The 16097-nt window shown below is 43.2% G+C and overlaps 1 pseudogene; it reads right to left on the bottom strand.

Annotated features, from left to right (window-relative positions):
- Positions 1-1246: 1246 nt before the first annotated feature.
- On the bottom strand, positions 1247-13608 carry LOC138637882 (peroxisomal membrane protein 2-like; annotated as a pseudogene).
- Between the last annotated feature and the right edge of the window lie 2489 nt (positions 13609-16097).

Genomic DNA, 16097 nt, shown 5'->3' with positions numbered 1-16097 from the left:
ATTATAGCCATACGCTTCAGGGTTGTTAACAAAGGCTCCGTCTGATTGAAATGTTTTGCAAATAGAAGACAAGTTGCTGATCCTAACATTTCTCAATTAAGCTACCATATTTTTTCTTTGCTGCCTGACAAAGGAAATTTCAAGGGACACATTTAAGACGTCAGTAGTAATCTTCCAGAGGAATGCTTCTCCAGTTTTTTCTCTCAAAGCCGTGTATTTTTCTGCAGATTGTGCCAGTAATATACCATAAAGTTCCCTTTAGCTACAAGGAGAAGGACATAAAAAAATAATAATATTTAAGGTCCAAAATATTTGAGAATCAGCTTTTTATGTCGTTCTACATTATGGTGTGTTACACTGATGTCTTCAGTGTAAGTAGCAATGTTAACAGAAACTACTCCTTTTGCTTTGAGTCATTAACATAGCATTGTCGAGTAAAGTAATTTGCAATTTCTTCATTTCATAAAATAGTTTAGACAAGGTTTTCTTACTGTTTTTCTTCTTAGGATCATTGTCTTTTTTTATCCTTGACGTAGACCACCAATATATTTTCAGTGCAAGTTGCACTTTTAATGTAACTATAATAGGTGAAAGGGTTGCAATCGAGTTTGGGGGCCCAAAAGATCACTTTGGCCCATATGAAAAAAAATAATTACTGTTAAAAACCTGCAATAGTTAGGGGCCCTGTGGGATATTTTACATTGGGGCCCATAAGCTTTAAGATAAGCACTTCAGGCTTTCTATTAAACATTGTTCAATTTCAGAAAGAGAATCGGTCAGCTAAGCGTTTCTGCTCCTTTATCAATTAAAGATGATCTCAATTGGTGGATCTCACTAATCAAAATTTTCTGATAAAACTCTTTTACACAGTGATTACCATTTAGCTGAATGTTGATGAGCAGAGATAAGCAGATATTTTGAAATTCAAATTTCACCGACTTCTCTGAAATTTCCCAAATTGTTTGATTTAATAAACAGGCTCAATTCTCAATACTGGAAAGCTTGTAATTGCTTGGAAATACACTTGGGGAGAGGAGGGAGAGCATGAAAGAGGCAGAGAGAAAGGACTCCCCTGACCATAAGAGCTTGCAATCTACAGAAGACACTACATTTGTGAACCCAGCCTAAAGTTCATGACCAGCTTTACACTAGTGGCCACTGGGTGAATCCACTAAGGGCTGTTAGCACGACGTAGGTAAGTAGATGTAAACTGTATAATTACACTTTACAACATTAAGTCCTGTTAACTTCTATCTGAACCATTTTGTAATGTTGCCTCGTTCTTGCTTGACAACAGCTTTCTAAAACAATTCATTCTCTAGATTTCTTCTGTATTACTGCTCTTGGCACATATTTTACGACTGACCCTTTAACAAATTATTACAATTACTTTTCTAAAGAAATGTTACAGTAAAAGTTCAGTCTTGACAATTATTGCTTCGAAAAATTAGTTGACTCCTGTTGTCATTATAGTTTCTTCGGAATTTACCATCACTGGCACCACAGCTGGTTGTCTCGGTCATTTCCTTGTGGACGCCAAGTATGTAAACCAGAAGAAGGCGACTAGATTTGCAAATAACACTCGGAACTGCAATGGAACAAAATTTAGATTGATATACTGAAATAGCATCCAAACTTTCTAGTTCATCTTTATAGCAGACCAGTAGCTATCCTTCAGTTTCTGATTCAGTGACTTCAGGTCTTTGTCTTCAAGAAAATTCATCACAATAAAGAAAAGAAGTAGGAAAGCGGGAACAATAATCAACTGGTCAAGAAGGAGGCGACATAGTCCAGCCAGCAGCAGTGAGGAGGGCACCCATTGCTCCAGAAACAAATAGAAGTAATGAGACAGCGGCCCGGTGAGGAAAAATCCATATGCAGCAAATCAAAATGGTGCCACCAGGTCAACACTTTTCGGTAACGTTTTACATTGGCACCTCCTTTCTATGCTCTGCGCTAAAAGATTCCCCAATGCAGATAGAATTGCACTCTGCCGATGTCATGGCCACGTGACCATGTGAGGAGGAGATGTCATAAGGGGCGGGGCCTTCACCATTGTAAACTCCAGAGTGAGAAAAATTAACAGGACTGAATCTACAGAAGATATATAGAGAGAAGGGACACCACTGACCATAAGAGCTTGCAGACAACAGGAGAGAGCAGACCCCGCTGACCATAAGAGCTTACACTTTACAGAAGAGAGAGAAGGGACCCCATTGACCACAAGAGCTTACATTCTACATGAGATTGAGAAAGACATCAGTGACTATAAGAGCTTACACTTTACAGGAGAGAGAGAGTACCCTGCTGACCATAAGAGCTTACACTCTACAGGAGAGAGAGGACCCCACTGACCATAAGAGCTTACATTCTACAGGAGAGAGAGAGAAAACCCCACTGACCATAAGAGCTTACATTCTACAGGAGAGAGAGAGAAAACCCCACTGACCATAAGAGCTTACACTCTACAGGAGAGAGAGAGAAAACCCCACTGACCATAAGAGCTTACACTCTACAGGAGAGAGAGAGAAAACCCCACTGACCATAAGAGCTTACACTCTACAGGAGAGAGAGAGAAAACCCCACTGACCATAAGAGCTTACACTCTACAGGAGAGAGAGAGGACCCCAATGACAATAAGAGCTTATACTCTATTGGACAGAGAGATTTATCTTGTGACTCTGGATAAGAAAAATGAGTCTCCTGTACAAATTGTGCACCACTGGGAATCACAGATCTGTGATGGCCCTGGTCCTGACAACGACTGTACAAAGTATGATAACCCACTACATTGCATAGCTGCAGGACATTATGGTGAAGATCATATGGTAGTGTAAAATAGCAGTAACCCATTCTCTGATGCTTCAACAATCTGAAAAATGGTGCTGGGCAAGGTTTTTTTTTTGTGAACCAGAAATCAAATATCAAAATGTTTAAATTTACATGAAAACACACATTTCAAGAAATTTAACTCAATAATTGAACATCGACTGATCAATCCACTCATCTCTAGAGCTGAACGACGCTGAGTTACAGAACCAGACAAAGTCATATGCGCACAGGACTCGATATGTAGTATTTTAGTTCTGCAGATTGTTGAGGATAAGACATCCATAAATAATTTGTTGATAATTTAGCCAACCATTCATCTTTAAGTAAACTTTTGAATAATAAATATTAAATCACACTTTCCAAACAACCAGTCTTGTGAATCACAGTCTTCTTAAAGTCACACACAATAATAATACATCAAACACATTTTTTGATAAAATGTAGAAGAATTATCACACTGTGCATGGTAGCAGATGATCAGAACTAATACTTTGTTTGTTATCTTTAACTTACCTATTAAGCTGGGTAGCCACGATCCAGAACTATCAGTGCTTTAGACGCAGAGTATGTTCGCTGCATCCAAAGCGCTACCTTCTATTGAATGCAGGTGAATCCGCAGGTGTTCACTGAACCATGCAGATTTACCGCATCCAATACATTCCATTAATGCAATTTCCCTTGCGGAGGCGCTATGCTGTGGTCTCGAAAAGATGCGCCGCATGCCAGTCTCGGCGGGTGATCCGCAGGTGTCTGTGGATGCATAGTGGACATGGGATTTCTAGAAATACCATCCACTATGTTGTAACATCTGGCCACTGCAGATTTGACGCTGCATAAATATACAGGGGCAAACCTGCAGCAGTTCCTGATCATGGGCACATATCCTAAAAAGTCAGTGCCTTTCCTTGTATCTGACCTCTCATTCCCATTGCAAATTAGAATGTGATCCCCCCTCCATGAGCTTTGGTGCCATTTCTTCATATCCCATATAGTAGCTGGGTGGTGGTTTGCTTTCAAGATACATATGAATGAATTACCAATGACCAGTTTGTCAACAAAGGTCAAAATTTCACTTGATCTTGTTTTGCATTAAAAGGATTGTCTGGTCTTAAGCTACAAGTCTCCAGTCTATAACTGTAAACTTTTGAATCCTCACACACTGTGCATTCTGAGGAGTCACTGGTCGTGAGACCTGGCGGTCATGTGACCACAAGGGTGCAATTTGCAAGGTTCTGGACACATTCCAACTAAACTGTATCCGGCCTCATTCAATACAATTTCATTAGTTAGGCTGTTGACACGTGACCGCATGTATGCAAATCACATACTTGCGGTCACATGCACATTGCTTCCTGCACCGGCATCAGAGAATCTGCTCATCATGCACTATGAGGATTCACAAGCCTGCAGTCACATAGAGTGACTGCAGACTTGTAGCTCAAGACCGGACAACCACTTTAACCCCTTTACCCCCATTGGTGGTTTGCACATTAATGACCGGTTCAATTTTTACAATTCTGACCACTGTCCATTTATGAGGTTATAAATCTGGAACGCTTCAACAGATCCTGATGATTCTGACATTGTTTTCTCGTCACATATAGTACTTCATGATAGTGGTAAAATTTATTTGATATTACCTGTGTTTATTTGTGAAAAAAAATGGAAATTTGGTGAAAATTTGGAAAATTTTGCAATTTTCCAAATTTTAATTTTTATGCCCTTAAATCACAAAGATATGTCACACAAAATACTTAATAAGTAACATTTCACACTTGTCTAATTTACAGCAGCACAACTTTGGAAACAAATTTTTTTTTGTTAGGGAGTTATAAGGGTTAAAAGTTGACCAGCAATTTCTCATTTTTACAACATCATTTTTTTAGGGACTACATCACATTTGAAGTCACTTTGAGGGGTCTGTATGATAGAAAATACCCAAGTGTGACACGATTCTAAAAACTGCACCCCACAAGGTGCTCAAAACCACTTTCAAGAAGATTTTTAACCCTTCAGGTGTTTCACAGGAATTTTTGGAATGTTTAAAAAAATGAATATTTAATTTTTTTCACAAAAAAATTACTTCAGCTCCAATTTGTTTTATTTTACCAAGGGTAACAGGAAAAATTGGACCACAAAAGTTGTTGTGAAATTTGTCCTGAGTACGCTGATACCCCATATGTAGGGTTAAACTACTGCCGTAAAAATAAAAAATCATATTTTTTCACAAAGATGATTTTTCACCCCAATTTTTTATTTTCCCAAGGATAACAGAAGAAATTGGACCACAAAAGTTAACCCCTTCCCGACCTTTGACGCCACGTAGGCGTCATGAAAGTCGGTGCCAATCCGACCCATGACGCCTATGCGGCGTCATGGAAAGATCGCGTCCCTGCAGACCGGGTGAAAGGGTTAACTCCCATTTCACCCGATCTGCAGGGACAGGGGGAGTGGTAGTTTAGGGAGTGGCTACGATCGCTCTGATTGGCTGTTGAAAGTGAAACTGCCAATCAGAGCGATTTGTAATATTTCACCCATTATAACGGGTGAAATATTACAATCCAGCCATGGCCGATGCTGCAATATCATCGGCCATGGCTGGAAATACTAGTGTGCCCCCACCCCACCCCTCCGATCGCCCCCCCACCCCCCCCGATCTGGCCGGTACACTGCTCCGGCTCCCCTCCGTCCAGTGCTCCGCTCCCCCCCGTGCTCGCGTCCGCTCCCCCCGTGCTCCAATCACCCCCCCGTGCTCCAATCACCCCCCCTGCACTCTGATCCACCCCCCCCGTGCTCCGTTCCACCCCCGTGCTCCATTCCAGCCCCCCCGTGCTCCGTTCCACGCCCCCCGCGCTCCGTTCCACCCCTCCCGTGCTCCGATTCCCCCCCCCGTGCTCCGATCCCCCCCCCCGTGGTCCCCCCCCACCCTATCATACTTACCGATCCAGCCGTGGTCCCGTCCGTCTTCTCCCGGGCGCCGCCATCTTCCAAAATGGCGGGCGCATGCGCAGTGCGCCCGCCGAATCTGCCGGCCGGCAGATTCGTTCCAAAGTGCATTTTGATCACTGAGATATAATCTATCTCAGTGATCAAAATAAAAAAAATAATAAATGACCCCCCCCCTTTGTCACCCCCATAGGTAGGGACAATAAAAAAATAAAGAAATTTTTTTTTTTCCACTAATGTTAGAATAGGGTTAGGGTTAGGGTTAGGGTTAGGGGTAGGGTTAGGGTTAGGGGTAGGGTTAGGGCTAGGGGTAGGGTTAGGGGTAGGGTTAGGGGTAGGGGTAGGGTTAGGGGTAGGGTTAGGGCTAGGGTTAGGGTTAGGGTTAGGAATGTGCACACGTATTCTGGTCCTCTGCGGATTTTTCCGCTGCGGATTTGATAAATCCGCAGTGCTAAACCGCTGCGGATTTATGGCGGATTTACCGCGTTTTTTTCTGCGCATTTCACTGCGGTTTTACAATTGCGATTTTCTATTGGAGCAGTTGTAAAACCGCTGCGGAATCCGCACAAAGAAGTGACATGCTGCGGAATGTAAACCGCTGCGTTTCCGTGCAGTTTTTCCGCAGCATGTGTACAGCGATTTTTGTTTCCCATAGGTTTACATTGAACTGTACACTCATGGGAAACTGCTGCGGATCCGCAGCGTTTTCCGCAGCGTGTGCACATATCTTTAGAATTAGGCTATGTGCACACGGTGCTGATTTGGCTGCGGATTCGCAGCAGTGTTCCATCAGGTTTACAGTACCATGTAAACATATGAAAAACCAAATCCGCTGTGCCCATGGTGCGGAAAATACCGCGCGGGAACGCTGCGTTGTATTTTCCGCAGCATGTCAATTCTTTGTGCGGATTCCGCGGCGTTTTACACCTGTTCCTCAATAGGAATCCGCAGGTGAAATCCGCACAAAAAACACTGGAAATCCGCGGAAAATCCGCAGGTAAAACACAGTGCCTTTTACCCGCAGATTTTTCAAAAATGGTGCGGAAATATCTCACACGAATCCGCAACGTGGGCACATAGCCTTAGGGTTAGGGTTAGGGTTGGAATTAGGGTTGTGGTTAGGGTTAGGGGTGTGTTGGGGTTAGTGTTGTGGTTAGGGGTGTGTTGGGGTTAGGGTTGTGATTAGGATTATGGCTACAGTTGGGATTAGGGTTAGGGGTGTGTTGGGGTTAGTGTTGGAGTTAGAATTGAGGGGTTACCACTGTTTAGGCACATCAGGGGTCTCCAAACGCAACATGGCGCCACCATTGATTCCAGCCAATCTCGTATTCAAAAAGTCAAATGGTGCTCCCTCACTTCCGAGCCCTGACGTGTGCCCAAACAGTGGTTTACCCCCACATATGGGGTACCAGCATACTCAGGACAAACTGCGCAACAATTACTGGGGTCCAATTTCTCCTGTTACCCTTGTGAATCTAAAAAAATGCTTGCTAAAACATAATTTTTGAGGAAAGAAAAATGATTTTTTATTTTCACGGCTCTGCGTTGTAAACGTCTGTGAAGCACTTGGGGGTTCAAAGTGCTCACCACACATCTAGATAAGTTCCTTTCGGGGTCTAGTTTCTAAAATGGGGTCACTTGTGGGGGGTTTCTACTGTTTAGGCACACCAGGGGCTCTGCAAACGCAACGTGACACCCGCAGACCATTCCATCAAAGTCTGCATTTCAAAAGTCACTACTTCCCTTCTGAACCCCGACGTGTGCCCAAACAGTGGTTTACCCCCACATATGGGGTATCAGCGTACTCAGGAGAAACTGGACAACAACTTTTGGGGTCCAATTTCTCCTGTAACCCTTGGGAAAATAAAAAATTCTGGGCTAAATAATTATTTTTGAGGAAAGAAAACGTATTTATTATTTTCACGGCTCTGCATTATAAACTTCTATGAAGCACTTGGGGGTTCAAAGTGCTCACCACACATCTAGATAAGTTCCTTTCAGGGTCTAGTTTCCAAAATGGGGTCACTTGTGGGGGGTTTCTACTGTTTAGGCACATCAGGGGCTCTGCAAACGCAACGTGACGCCCGCAGAGCATTCCATCAAAGTCTGCATTTCAAAACGTCACTACTTCAATTCCAAGCCCCGGCATGTGCCCAAACAGTAGTTTACCCCCACATATGGGGTATCACCGTACTCAGGAGAAACTGGACAACAAATATTGGGGTCAAATTTCTCCTGTTACCCTTGGGAAAATTAAAAAATTCTGGGCTAAATAATTATTTTTGAGGAAAGAAAACGTATTTATTATTTTCACGGCTCTGCATTATAAACTTCTATGAAGCACTTGGGGGTTCAAAGTGCTCACCACACATCTAGATAAGTTCCTTTGGGGGTCTAGTTTCCAAAATGGGGTCACTTGTGGGGGGTTTCTACTGTTAAGCCACATCAGGGGCTTTGCAAACGCAACGTGACGCCCACAGAGCATTCCATCAAAGTCTGCATTTCAAAACGTCACTACTTCACTTCCGAGCCCCGGCATGTGCCCAAACAGTGATTTACCCCCACATATGGGGTATCAGCGTACTCAGGAGAAACTGGACAACAACTTTTGGGGTCAAATTTCTCCTGTTACCCTTGGGAAAATAAAAAATTGCAGGCTAAAAGATCATTTTTGAGAAAATAATTTTTTTTTTTATTTTCATGGCTCTGCGTTATAAACTTCTGTGAAGCACTTGGGGGTTCAAAGTCCTCACCACACATCTAGATTAGTTCCTTTGGGGGTCTAGTTTCTAAAATGGTGTCATTTCTGGGGGATCTCCAATGTTTAGGCACACAGGGGCTCTCCAAACATGACATGGTGTCCGCTAATGATTGGAGCTAATTTTCCATTTAAAAAGCCAAATGGCGTGCCATCCCTTCCGAGCCCTGCCGTGCGCCCAAACAGTGGTTTACCCCCACATATGGGGTATCAGCGTACTCAGGACAAACTGGACAACAATATTTGGGGTCCAATTTCTCCTATTATCCTTGGCAAAATAGGAAATTCCAGGCTAAAAAATCATTTTTGAGGAAAGAAAAATTATTTTTTATTTTCATGGCTCTGCGTTATAAACTTCTGTGAAGCACCTGGGGGTTTAAAGTGCTCAATATGCATCTAGATAAGTTCCCTGGGGGGTCTAGTTTCCAAAATGGGGTCACTTGTGCGGGAGCTCCAATGTTTAGGCACACAGGGGCTCTCCAAACGCGACATGGTGTCCGCTAACAATTGGAGCTAATTTTCCATTCAAAAAGTCAAATGGCGCGCCTTCTCTTCCGAGCCCTGCCGAGTGCCCAAACAGTGGTTTACCCCCACATATGAGGTATCGGCGTACTCGGGAGAAATTGCCCAACAAATTTTATGATCCATTTTATCCTACTGCCCATGTGAAAATGAAAAAATTGAGGCGAAAAGAATTTTTTTGTGAAAAAAAATTACTTTTTCATTTTTACAGATCAATTTGTGAAGCACCTGAGGGTTTAAAGTGCTCACTAGGCATCTAAATTAGTTCCTTGGGGGGTCTAGTTTCCAAAATGGGGTCACTTGTGGGGGAGCTCCAATGTTTAGGCACACAGGAGCTATCCAAACGCGACATGGTGTCCGCTAACGATGGAAATAATTTTTCATTCAAAAAGTCAAATGGCGCTCCTTCCCTTCCGAGCCTTACCATGTGCCCAAACAGTGGTTTACCTCCACATGTGAGGTATTGGTGTACTCAGGAGAAATTGCCCAACACATTTTAGGATCCATTTTATCCTGTTGCCCATGTGAAAATGAAAAAATTGAGGCTAAAAGAATTTTTTTGTGAAAAAAAAGTACTTTTTCATTTTTACGGATCAATTTGTGAAGCACCTGGGGGTTCAAAGTGCTCACTATGCATCTAGATAAGTTCCTTGGGGCGTCTAGTTTCCAAAATGGGGTCACTTGTGGGGGAGCTCCAATTTTTAGGCACACGGGGGCTCTCCAAACGTGACATGGTGTCCGCTAAAGAGTGGAGCCAATTTTTGATTCAAAAAGTCAAATGGCGCTCCTTCCCTTCCAAGCCCTGCCGTGCGCCAAAACAGTGGTTTACCCCCACATGAGGTATCAGCGTACTCAGGACAAATTGGACAACAACTTTCGTGGTTCAGTTTCTCCTTTTACCATTGGGAAATTAAAAAAATTGTTGCTAAAAGATAATTTTTGTGACTAAAAAGTTAAATGTTCATTTTTTCCTTCCATGTTGCTTCTGCTGCTGTGAAGCACCTGAAGGGTTAATAAACTTCTTGAATGTGGTTTTGAGTACCTTGAGGGGTGCAGTTTTTAGAATGGTGTCACTTTTGGGTATTTTCAGCCAAATAGACCCCTCAAACTGACTTCAAATGTGAGGTGGTCCCTAAAAAAAATGGTTTTGTAAATTTCGTTGTAAAAATGACAAATCGCTGGTCGAATTTTAACCCTTATAACTTCCTAACAAAAAAAAATTTTGTTTCCAAAATTGTGCTGATGTAAAGTAAACATGTGGGAAATGTTATTTATTAACTATTTTGTGTCACATAACTCTCTGGTTTAACAGAATAAAAATTCAAAATGTGAAAATTGCGAAATTTTCAAAATTTTCGCCAAATTTCCGTGTTTATCACAAATAAATGCAGAATTTATTGACCTAAATTTACCACTAACATGAAGCCCAATATGTCACGAAAAAACAATCTCAGAACCGCTAGGATCCGTTGAAGCGTTCCTGAGTTATTACCTCATAAAGGGACACTGGTCAGAATTGCAAAAAACGGCAAGGTCTTTAAGGTCAAAATAGGCTGGGTCTTGAAGGGGTTAATGTGCAATTTGTCCTGAGTATGCTGATACCCCATATGTGGGGGTAAACCACTGTTTGAGCGAACAGTAGAGCTTGAAAGGGAAGGAGCGCCATTTGACTTTTCAATGCAAAATTGACTGGAATTGAGATAGGATGCCATGTCACGTTTGGAGAGCCCCTGATGTGCCTAAACATTGAAACCCCCCACATGTGACACCATTTTGGAAAGTAGACTCCCTAAGGAGTCTGGCTCAGGGATAGGAAACAAAGGGTGTTTATTAATGGAGCACACTCGGATTGGGTAGCGGTTAGCAGTGGGGTACCACAGGGGTCAGTATTGGGCCCTCTTCTTTTAACATATTTATTAATGACCTTGTAGGGGGCATTCAGAGTAGAATTTCAATATTTGCAGATGACACTAAACTCTGCAGGGTAATCAATACAGAGGAGGACAACTTTATATTACAGGATGATTTATGTAAACTAGAAGCTTGGGCTGATAAATGGCAAATGAGCTTTAATGGGGATAAATGTAAGGTCATGCATTTGGGTAGAAGAAATAAGATGTATAATTATGTGCTTAATTCTAAAACTCTGGGCAAAACCGTCAATGAAAAAGACCTGGCTGTATGGGTGGATGACAAACTCATATTCAGTGGCCAGTGTCAGGCAGCTGCTACAAAGGCAAATAAAATAATGGGATGCTTTAAAAGAGGCATAGATGCTCATGAGGAGAACATAATTTTACCTCTATACAAGTCACTAGTTCGACCACACTTAGAATACTGTGCACAGTTCTGGTCTCCGGTGTATAAGAAAGACATAGCTGAACTAGAGCGGGTGCAGAGAAGAGCGACCAAGGTTATTAGAGGACTGGGGGGTTTGCAATACCAAGATAGGTTATTACACTTGGGGATATTTAGTTTGGGAAAACGAAGACTAAGGGGTGATCTTATTTTAATGTATAAATATATGAGGGGACAGTACAAGGACCTTTCTGATGATCTTTTTAATCATAGACCTGAAACCGGGACTAGGGGAGCATCCTCTGCGTTTGGAGGAAAAAAGGTTTAAGCATAATAACAGATGTGGATTCTTTACTGTAAGAGCAATGAGACTATGGAACTCTCTGCCATATGATATTGTAATGAGTGATTCATTACTTAAATTTAAGAGGGGACTGGATACCTTTCTGGAAAAGTATAATGTTACAGGGTATATACACTAGATTCCTTGATAGGGCGTTGATCCAGGGAACTAGTCTGATTGCCGTATGTGGAGTCGGGAAGGAACTTTTTTCCCCAATGTGGTGCTTACTCTTTGCCACATGGGTTTTTTTTTTGCCTTCCTCTGGATCAACATGTTAGGGCATGTTAGGTTAGGCTATGGGTTGAACTTGATGGACTTATAGTCTTCCTTCAACCTTAATAACTATGTAACTATGTAACTATGTAAGGAACTTATCTAGATGTGTGGTAAGCACTTTGACCCACCAAGTGCTTCACAGAAGTAAATAACGCAGAGCCATGATAATAAAAATTCTTTTTTTTCCACAAAAATTCTTTTTTAGTCCCCAGTTTTGTATTTTCCCAAGGGTAACAGGAGAAATTGGACGCCAAGCGTTGTTGTCCAATTCGTTCTGAGTATGCTGATACTCCATATGTGGGGGGAACCACTGTTTGGGCGCATGGCAGAGCTCGGAAGGGAACGAGTGCCGTTTGGAATGCAGACTTAGATGGAATGGTCTGCAGGTGTCACGCTGCATATGCAGAGCCCCTGATGTGCCTAAACAGTAGAAAGCCCCCACAAGTGACCCCATATTGGAAACTAGACCCCCCAAGGAACTTATCTAGATGTGTTTTAAGAACTTTGAACCCCCAAGTGCTTCACTACAGTTAATAAAGCAGAGCCGTAAAAATAAAAAGAGCTCGGAAGGGAAGAAGCGCCGTTTGGAATGCCGACTTAGATGGATTGGCCTGCAGGCATCACGTTGCATTTGAAGAGCCCCTGACAGGGCCGGATTTAAGAGGCAGGTGGCCCGGGGCCCATTTTGAAGGGAGGCCCATTTTTCAAGGAGTTGCATATGTAATGCAAAAACACAAAATGAAACAAACGCAAGTTTATTTACAAAAATCATTTTCGCAGAGTAATTGAGGTAAAATCATTCATTTTTTACAATCAGGGCACTTTCCTTGATTTTTGTGCTGCAAAATCACTAATGATGTCACTAAAGTCCAATTCAGCAGTATATCTGACTCGATGCTCATAATAGTCAAATTTACAAGTCGTTCCTGCTTCATGGATGTCCTTAATCGGTTGTCAACTAATTTGAGTTTTGGGAAGGAACGCTCACCACTGTAGTTTGTTACCATCAAAATTAGATATATCCTTAGAGCTATCTCAATATTTGGGAAAGTGTCCTGCACACCCTTTTTCATGATAAGCTTGTACATGAAAAGGTCAGTGCTGATATATTTTGGCTCCTTGTCTGTGAATAAATTGGGAAATGTTACAAACTGACACAGTTCTTCGATAAATGTAATGTCCAAGTCATCTGAATAAGACCTGACGAGTTGCTCTGCTGTGGCCTTAAGCTTGTCTGAAGACAGTTATTTCAGATCCCTAAAAAAGCTAAATTTGCTTGATATGTCTTTATATGCTTGAAGATGTGGGTCTAGAGAAGCGACAAATAATCAATGATAGGCAAGAAAGTTTCTGTTCTGTATTTTTCAGAAGGGCTGAGTTGTACTTCTTCCATATGACCATAATCCAATGGATTGAGACACACGTTTTGACGCCTGTGTCGAGTTATCGTCTGAACATACTCATATGAACCAGGCAGCTCTTCGCCTTGCTTCTCGTAAATTTTGAAGGAGTCACACTTTGATGCAACATAGTTTTTTAAGCTGGTCAGTGACGCCACAGCACTGTTTAGATCGAGTTTTGCTTGTTGCTGAATAGGTAGAAGCTTCTGTTGGTATCGGAGAAGGACGCGCATTCCATAAGCTAAGCATTAGGTACAGGGAGGGTACTAAGGAAGTCTAGCTAGGCTAGCTAGGTCAGTGGATGCTGACGCAAGTCAGGTGCCATGACTCTGCCGCTCCGCACCAGCCACTGAGATGTAGGACCTGTTATGGACCTGGTGGTTAGGAGCACCCGGAACGACCTGATGGTTAAACTCACACAGGACAAGCTCTGGGAAGTGGGAGCTCTGCTGACCGCAACCCCTAATCCTATCACACAACTAGAAATAGCTGTGGAGCGTACCTAACTCTGCCTAGACGCCTCTTCACAGCCTAAGAGCTAACTAGCCCTAGAGATAGAAAATAAAGCCTACCTTGCCTCAGAGAAATTCCCCAAAGGAAAAGGCAGCCCCCCACATATATTGACTGTGAGTTAAGATGAAAGTCACAAACACAGAAATGAATCAGGTTTCAGCAAAGGGAGGCCAGACTTACTAAACAGACAGAGGATAGGAAAGGTATCTTTGCGGTCAGCGCAAAAAACTACAAAAAAACCACGCAGAGTGTGCAAAAAGACCTCCACACCGACTCACGGTGCGGAGGTGCCACTCTGCATCCCAGAGCTTCCAGATAGCAAGGCAAAATCATGATAGCTAGCTGGACAAGGAAACAATGAACAAATAATTAACTAGCAGGGACTTAGCTTCTGCTGGAGTAGACAGGTCACCAGAAAGATCCAAGAGCGAACTGAACCAGTACAAGAACATTGACAGCTGGCATGGAGTAACGATCTAAGTGGAGTTAAATAGAGCAGCCAGCCAAAGAATAAACTACGTCACCTGTGGAAGGAACCTCAGAAGCAGCAGCTCCACTCACAGCCACCAGAGGGAGTCCATGGACAGAACTCGCCGAAGTACCATTCATGACCACAGGAGGGAGTTCGATAACAGAATTCACAACAGTATCCCCCCCTTGAGGAGGGGTCACCGAACCCTCACCAGAGCCCCCAGGCCGATCAGGACTAGCCAAATGAAAGGCACGAACCAGATTGGCAGCATGAACATCAGAGGCAAAAACCCAGGAATTATCTTCCTGACCATAACCCTTCCACTTGACCAGGTACTGCAGTTTCCGTCTCGAAATACGAGAATCCAAAATCTTCTCCACCACATACTCCAACTCTCCCTCGACCAACACCGGGGCAGGAGGATCAACGGAGGGAACCATAGGCGCCACGTATCTCCGCAATAACAACCTATGGAACACATTATGGATGGCAAAAGAAGCTGGAAGGGCCAAACGAAATGACACAGGATTGAGAACTTCAGAAATCCTATACGGACCAATGAAATGAGTCTTAAACTTAGGAGAGGAAACCTTCATAGGAACATAACGAGACGACAACCAAACCAAATCCCCAACACTAAGTCGGGGACCAACACAGCGCCGGCGGTTAGCGAAACGTTGAGCCTTCTCCTGGGACAATGTCAAATTGTCCACCACATGAGTCCAAATCTGCTGCAACCTGTCTACCACAGTATCCACACCAGGACAGTCCGAAGGCTCAACCTGCCCTGAAGAGAAACGAGGAAGGAAACCAGAATTACAGAAAAAAGGTGAAACCAAAGTAGCCGAGCTGGCCCGATTATTAAGGGCGAACTCAGCCAAAGGCAAGAAGGACACCCAATCATCCTGATCAGCAGAAACAAAGCATCTCAGATATGTTTCCAAAGACTGATTAGTTCGTTCGGTTTGGCCATTTGTCTGAGGATGGAAAGCCGAAAAAAAAGACAAATCAATGCCCATCTTAGCACAAAAGGACCGCCAAAACCTCGAAACAAACTGGGAACCTCTGTCCGAGACGATGTTCTCCGGAATGCCATGCAAACGAACCACATGCTGGAAAAACAATGGCACCAAATCAGAGGAGGAAGGCAATTTAGACAAGGGTACCAAATGGACCATCTTAGAGAAGCGATCACAAACCACCCAAATGACCGACATCCTTTGAGAGACAGGGAGATCTGAAATAAAATCCATGGAAATATGCATCCAGGGCCTCTTCGGGACCGGCAAGGGGAAAAGCAACCCACTGGCACGAGAACAGCAGGGCTTAGCCCGAGCACAAGTCCCACAGGACTGCACAAAAGAACGCACATCCCATGACAAAGAAAGTCACCAAAATGATCTAGCCACCAAATCTCTGGTACCAAAGATTCCAGGATTACCAGCCAACACCGAACAATGAACCTCAGAGATAACTCTACTAGTCCATCTATCAGGGACAAACAGTTTCTCCGCTGGACAACGGTCAGGTCTATCAGCCTGAAACTTCAGCAGCACCCGCCGCAAATCAGGGGAGATGGCAGACAAAATTACCCCCTCTTTGAGAATACCCGCCGGCTCAGGAACACCCAGAGAGTCAGGCACAAAACTCGTTGACAGGGCATCAGCCTTCACATTCTTAGAGCCCTGAAGGTACGAAACCACAAAATCAAAACGGGAGAAAAACAGCGACCATCGA

The sequence above is a fragment of the Ranitomeya imitator genome, chromosome 5 (assembly GCF_032444005.1).
Source record: "Ranitomeya imitator isolate aRanImi1 chromosome 5, aRanImi1.pri, whole genome shotgun sequence".
Taxonomy (NCBI): Eukaryota; Metazoa; Chordata; class Amphibia; order Anura; family Dendrobatidae; genus Ranitomeya; species Ranitomeya imitator.
This window is presented reverse-complemented; position numbering and strand designations above follow the sequence as displayed.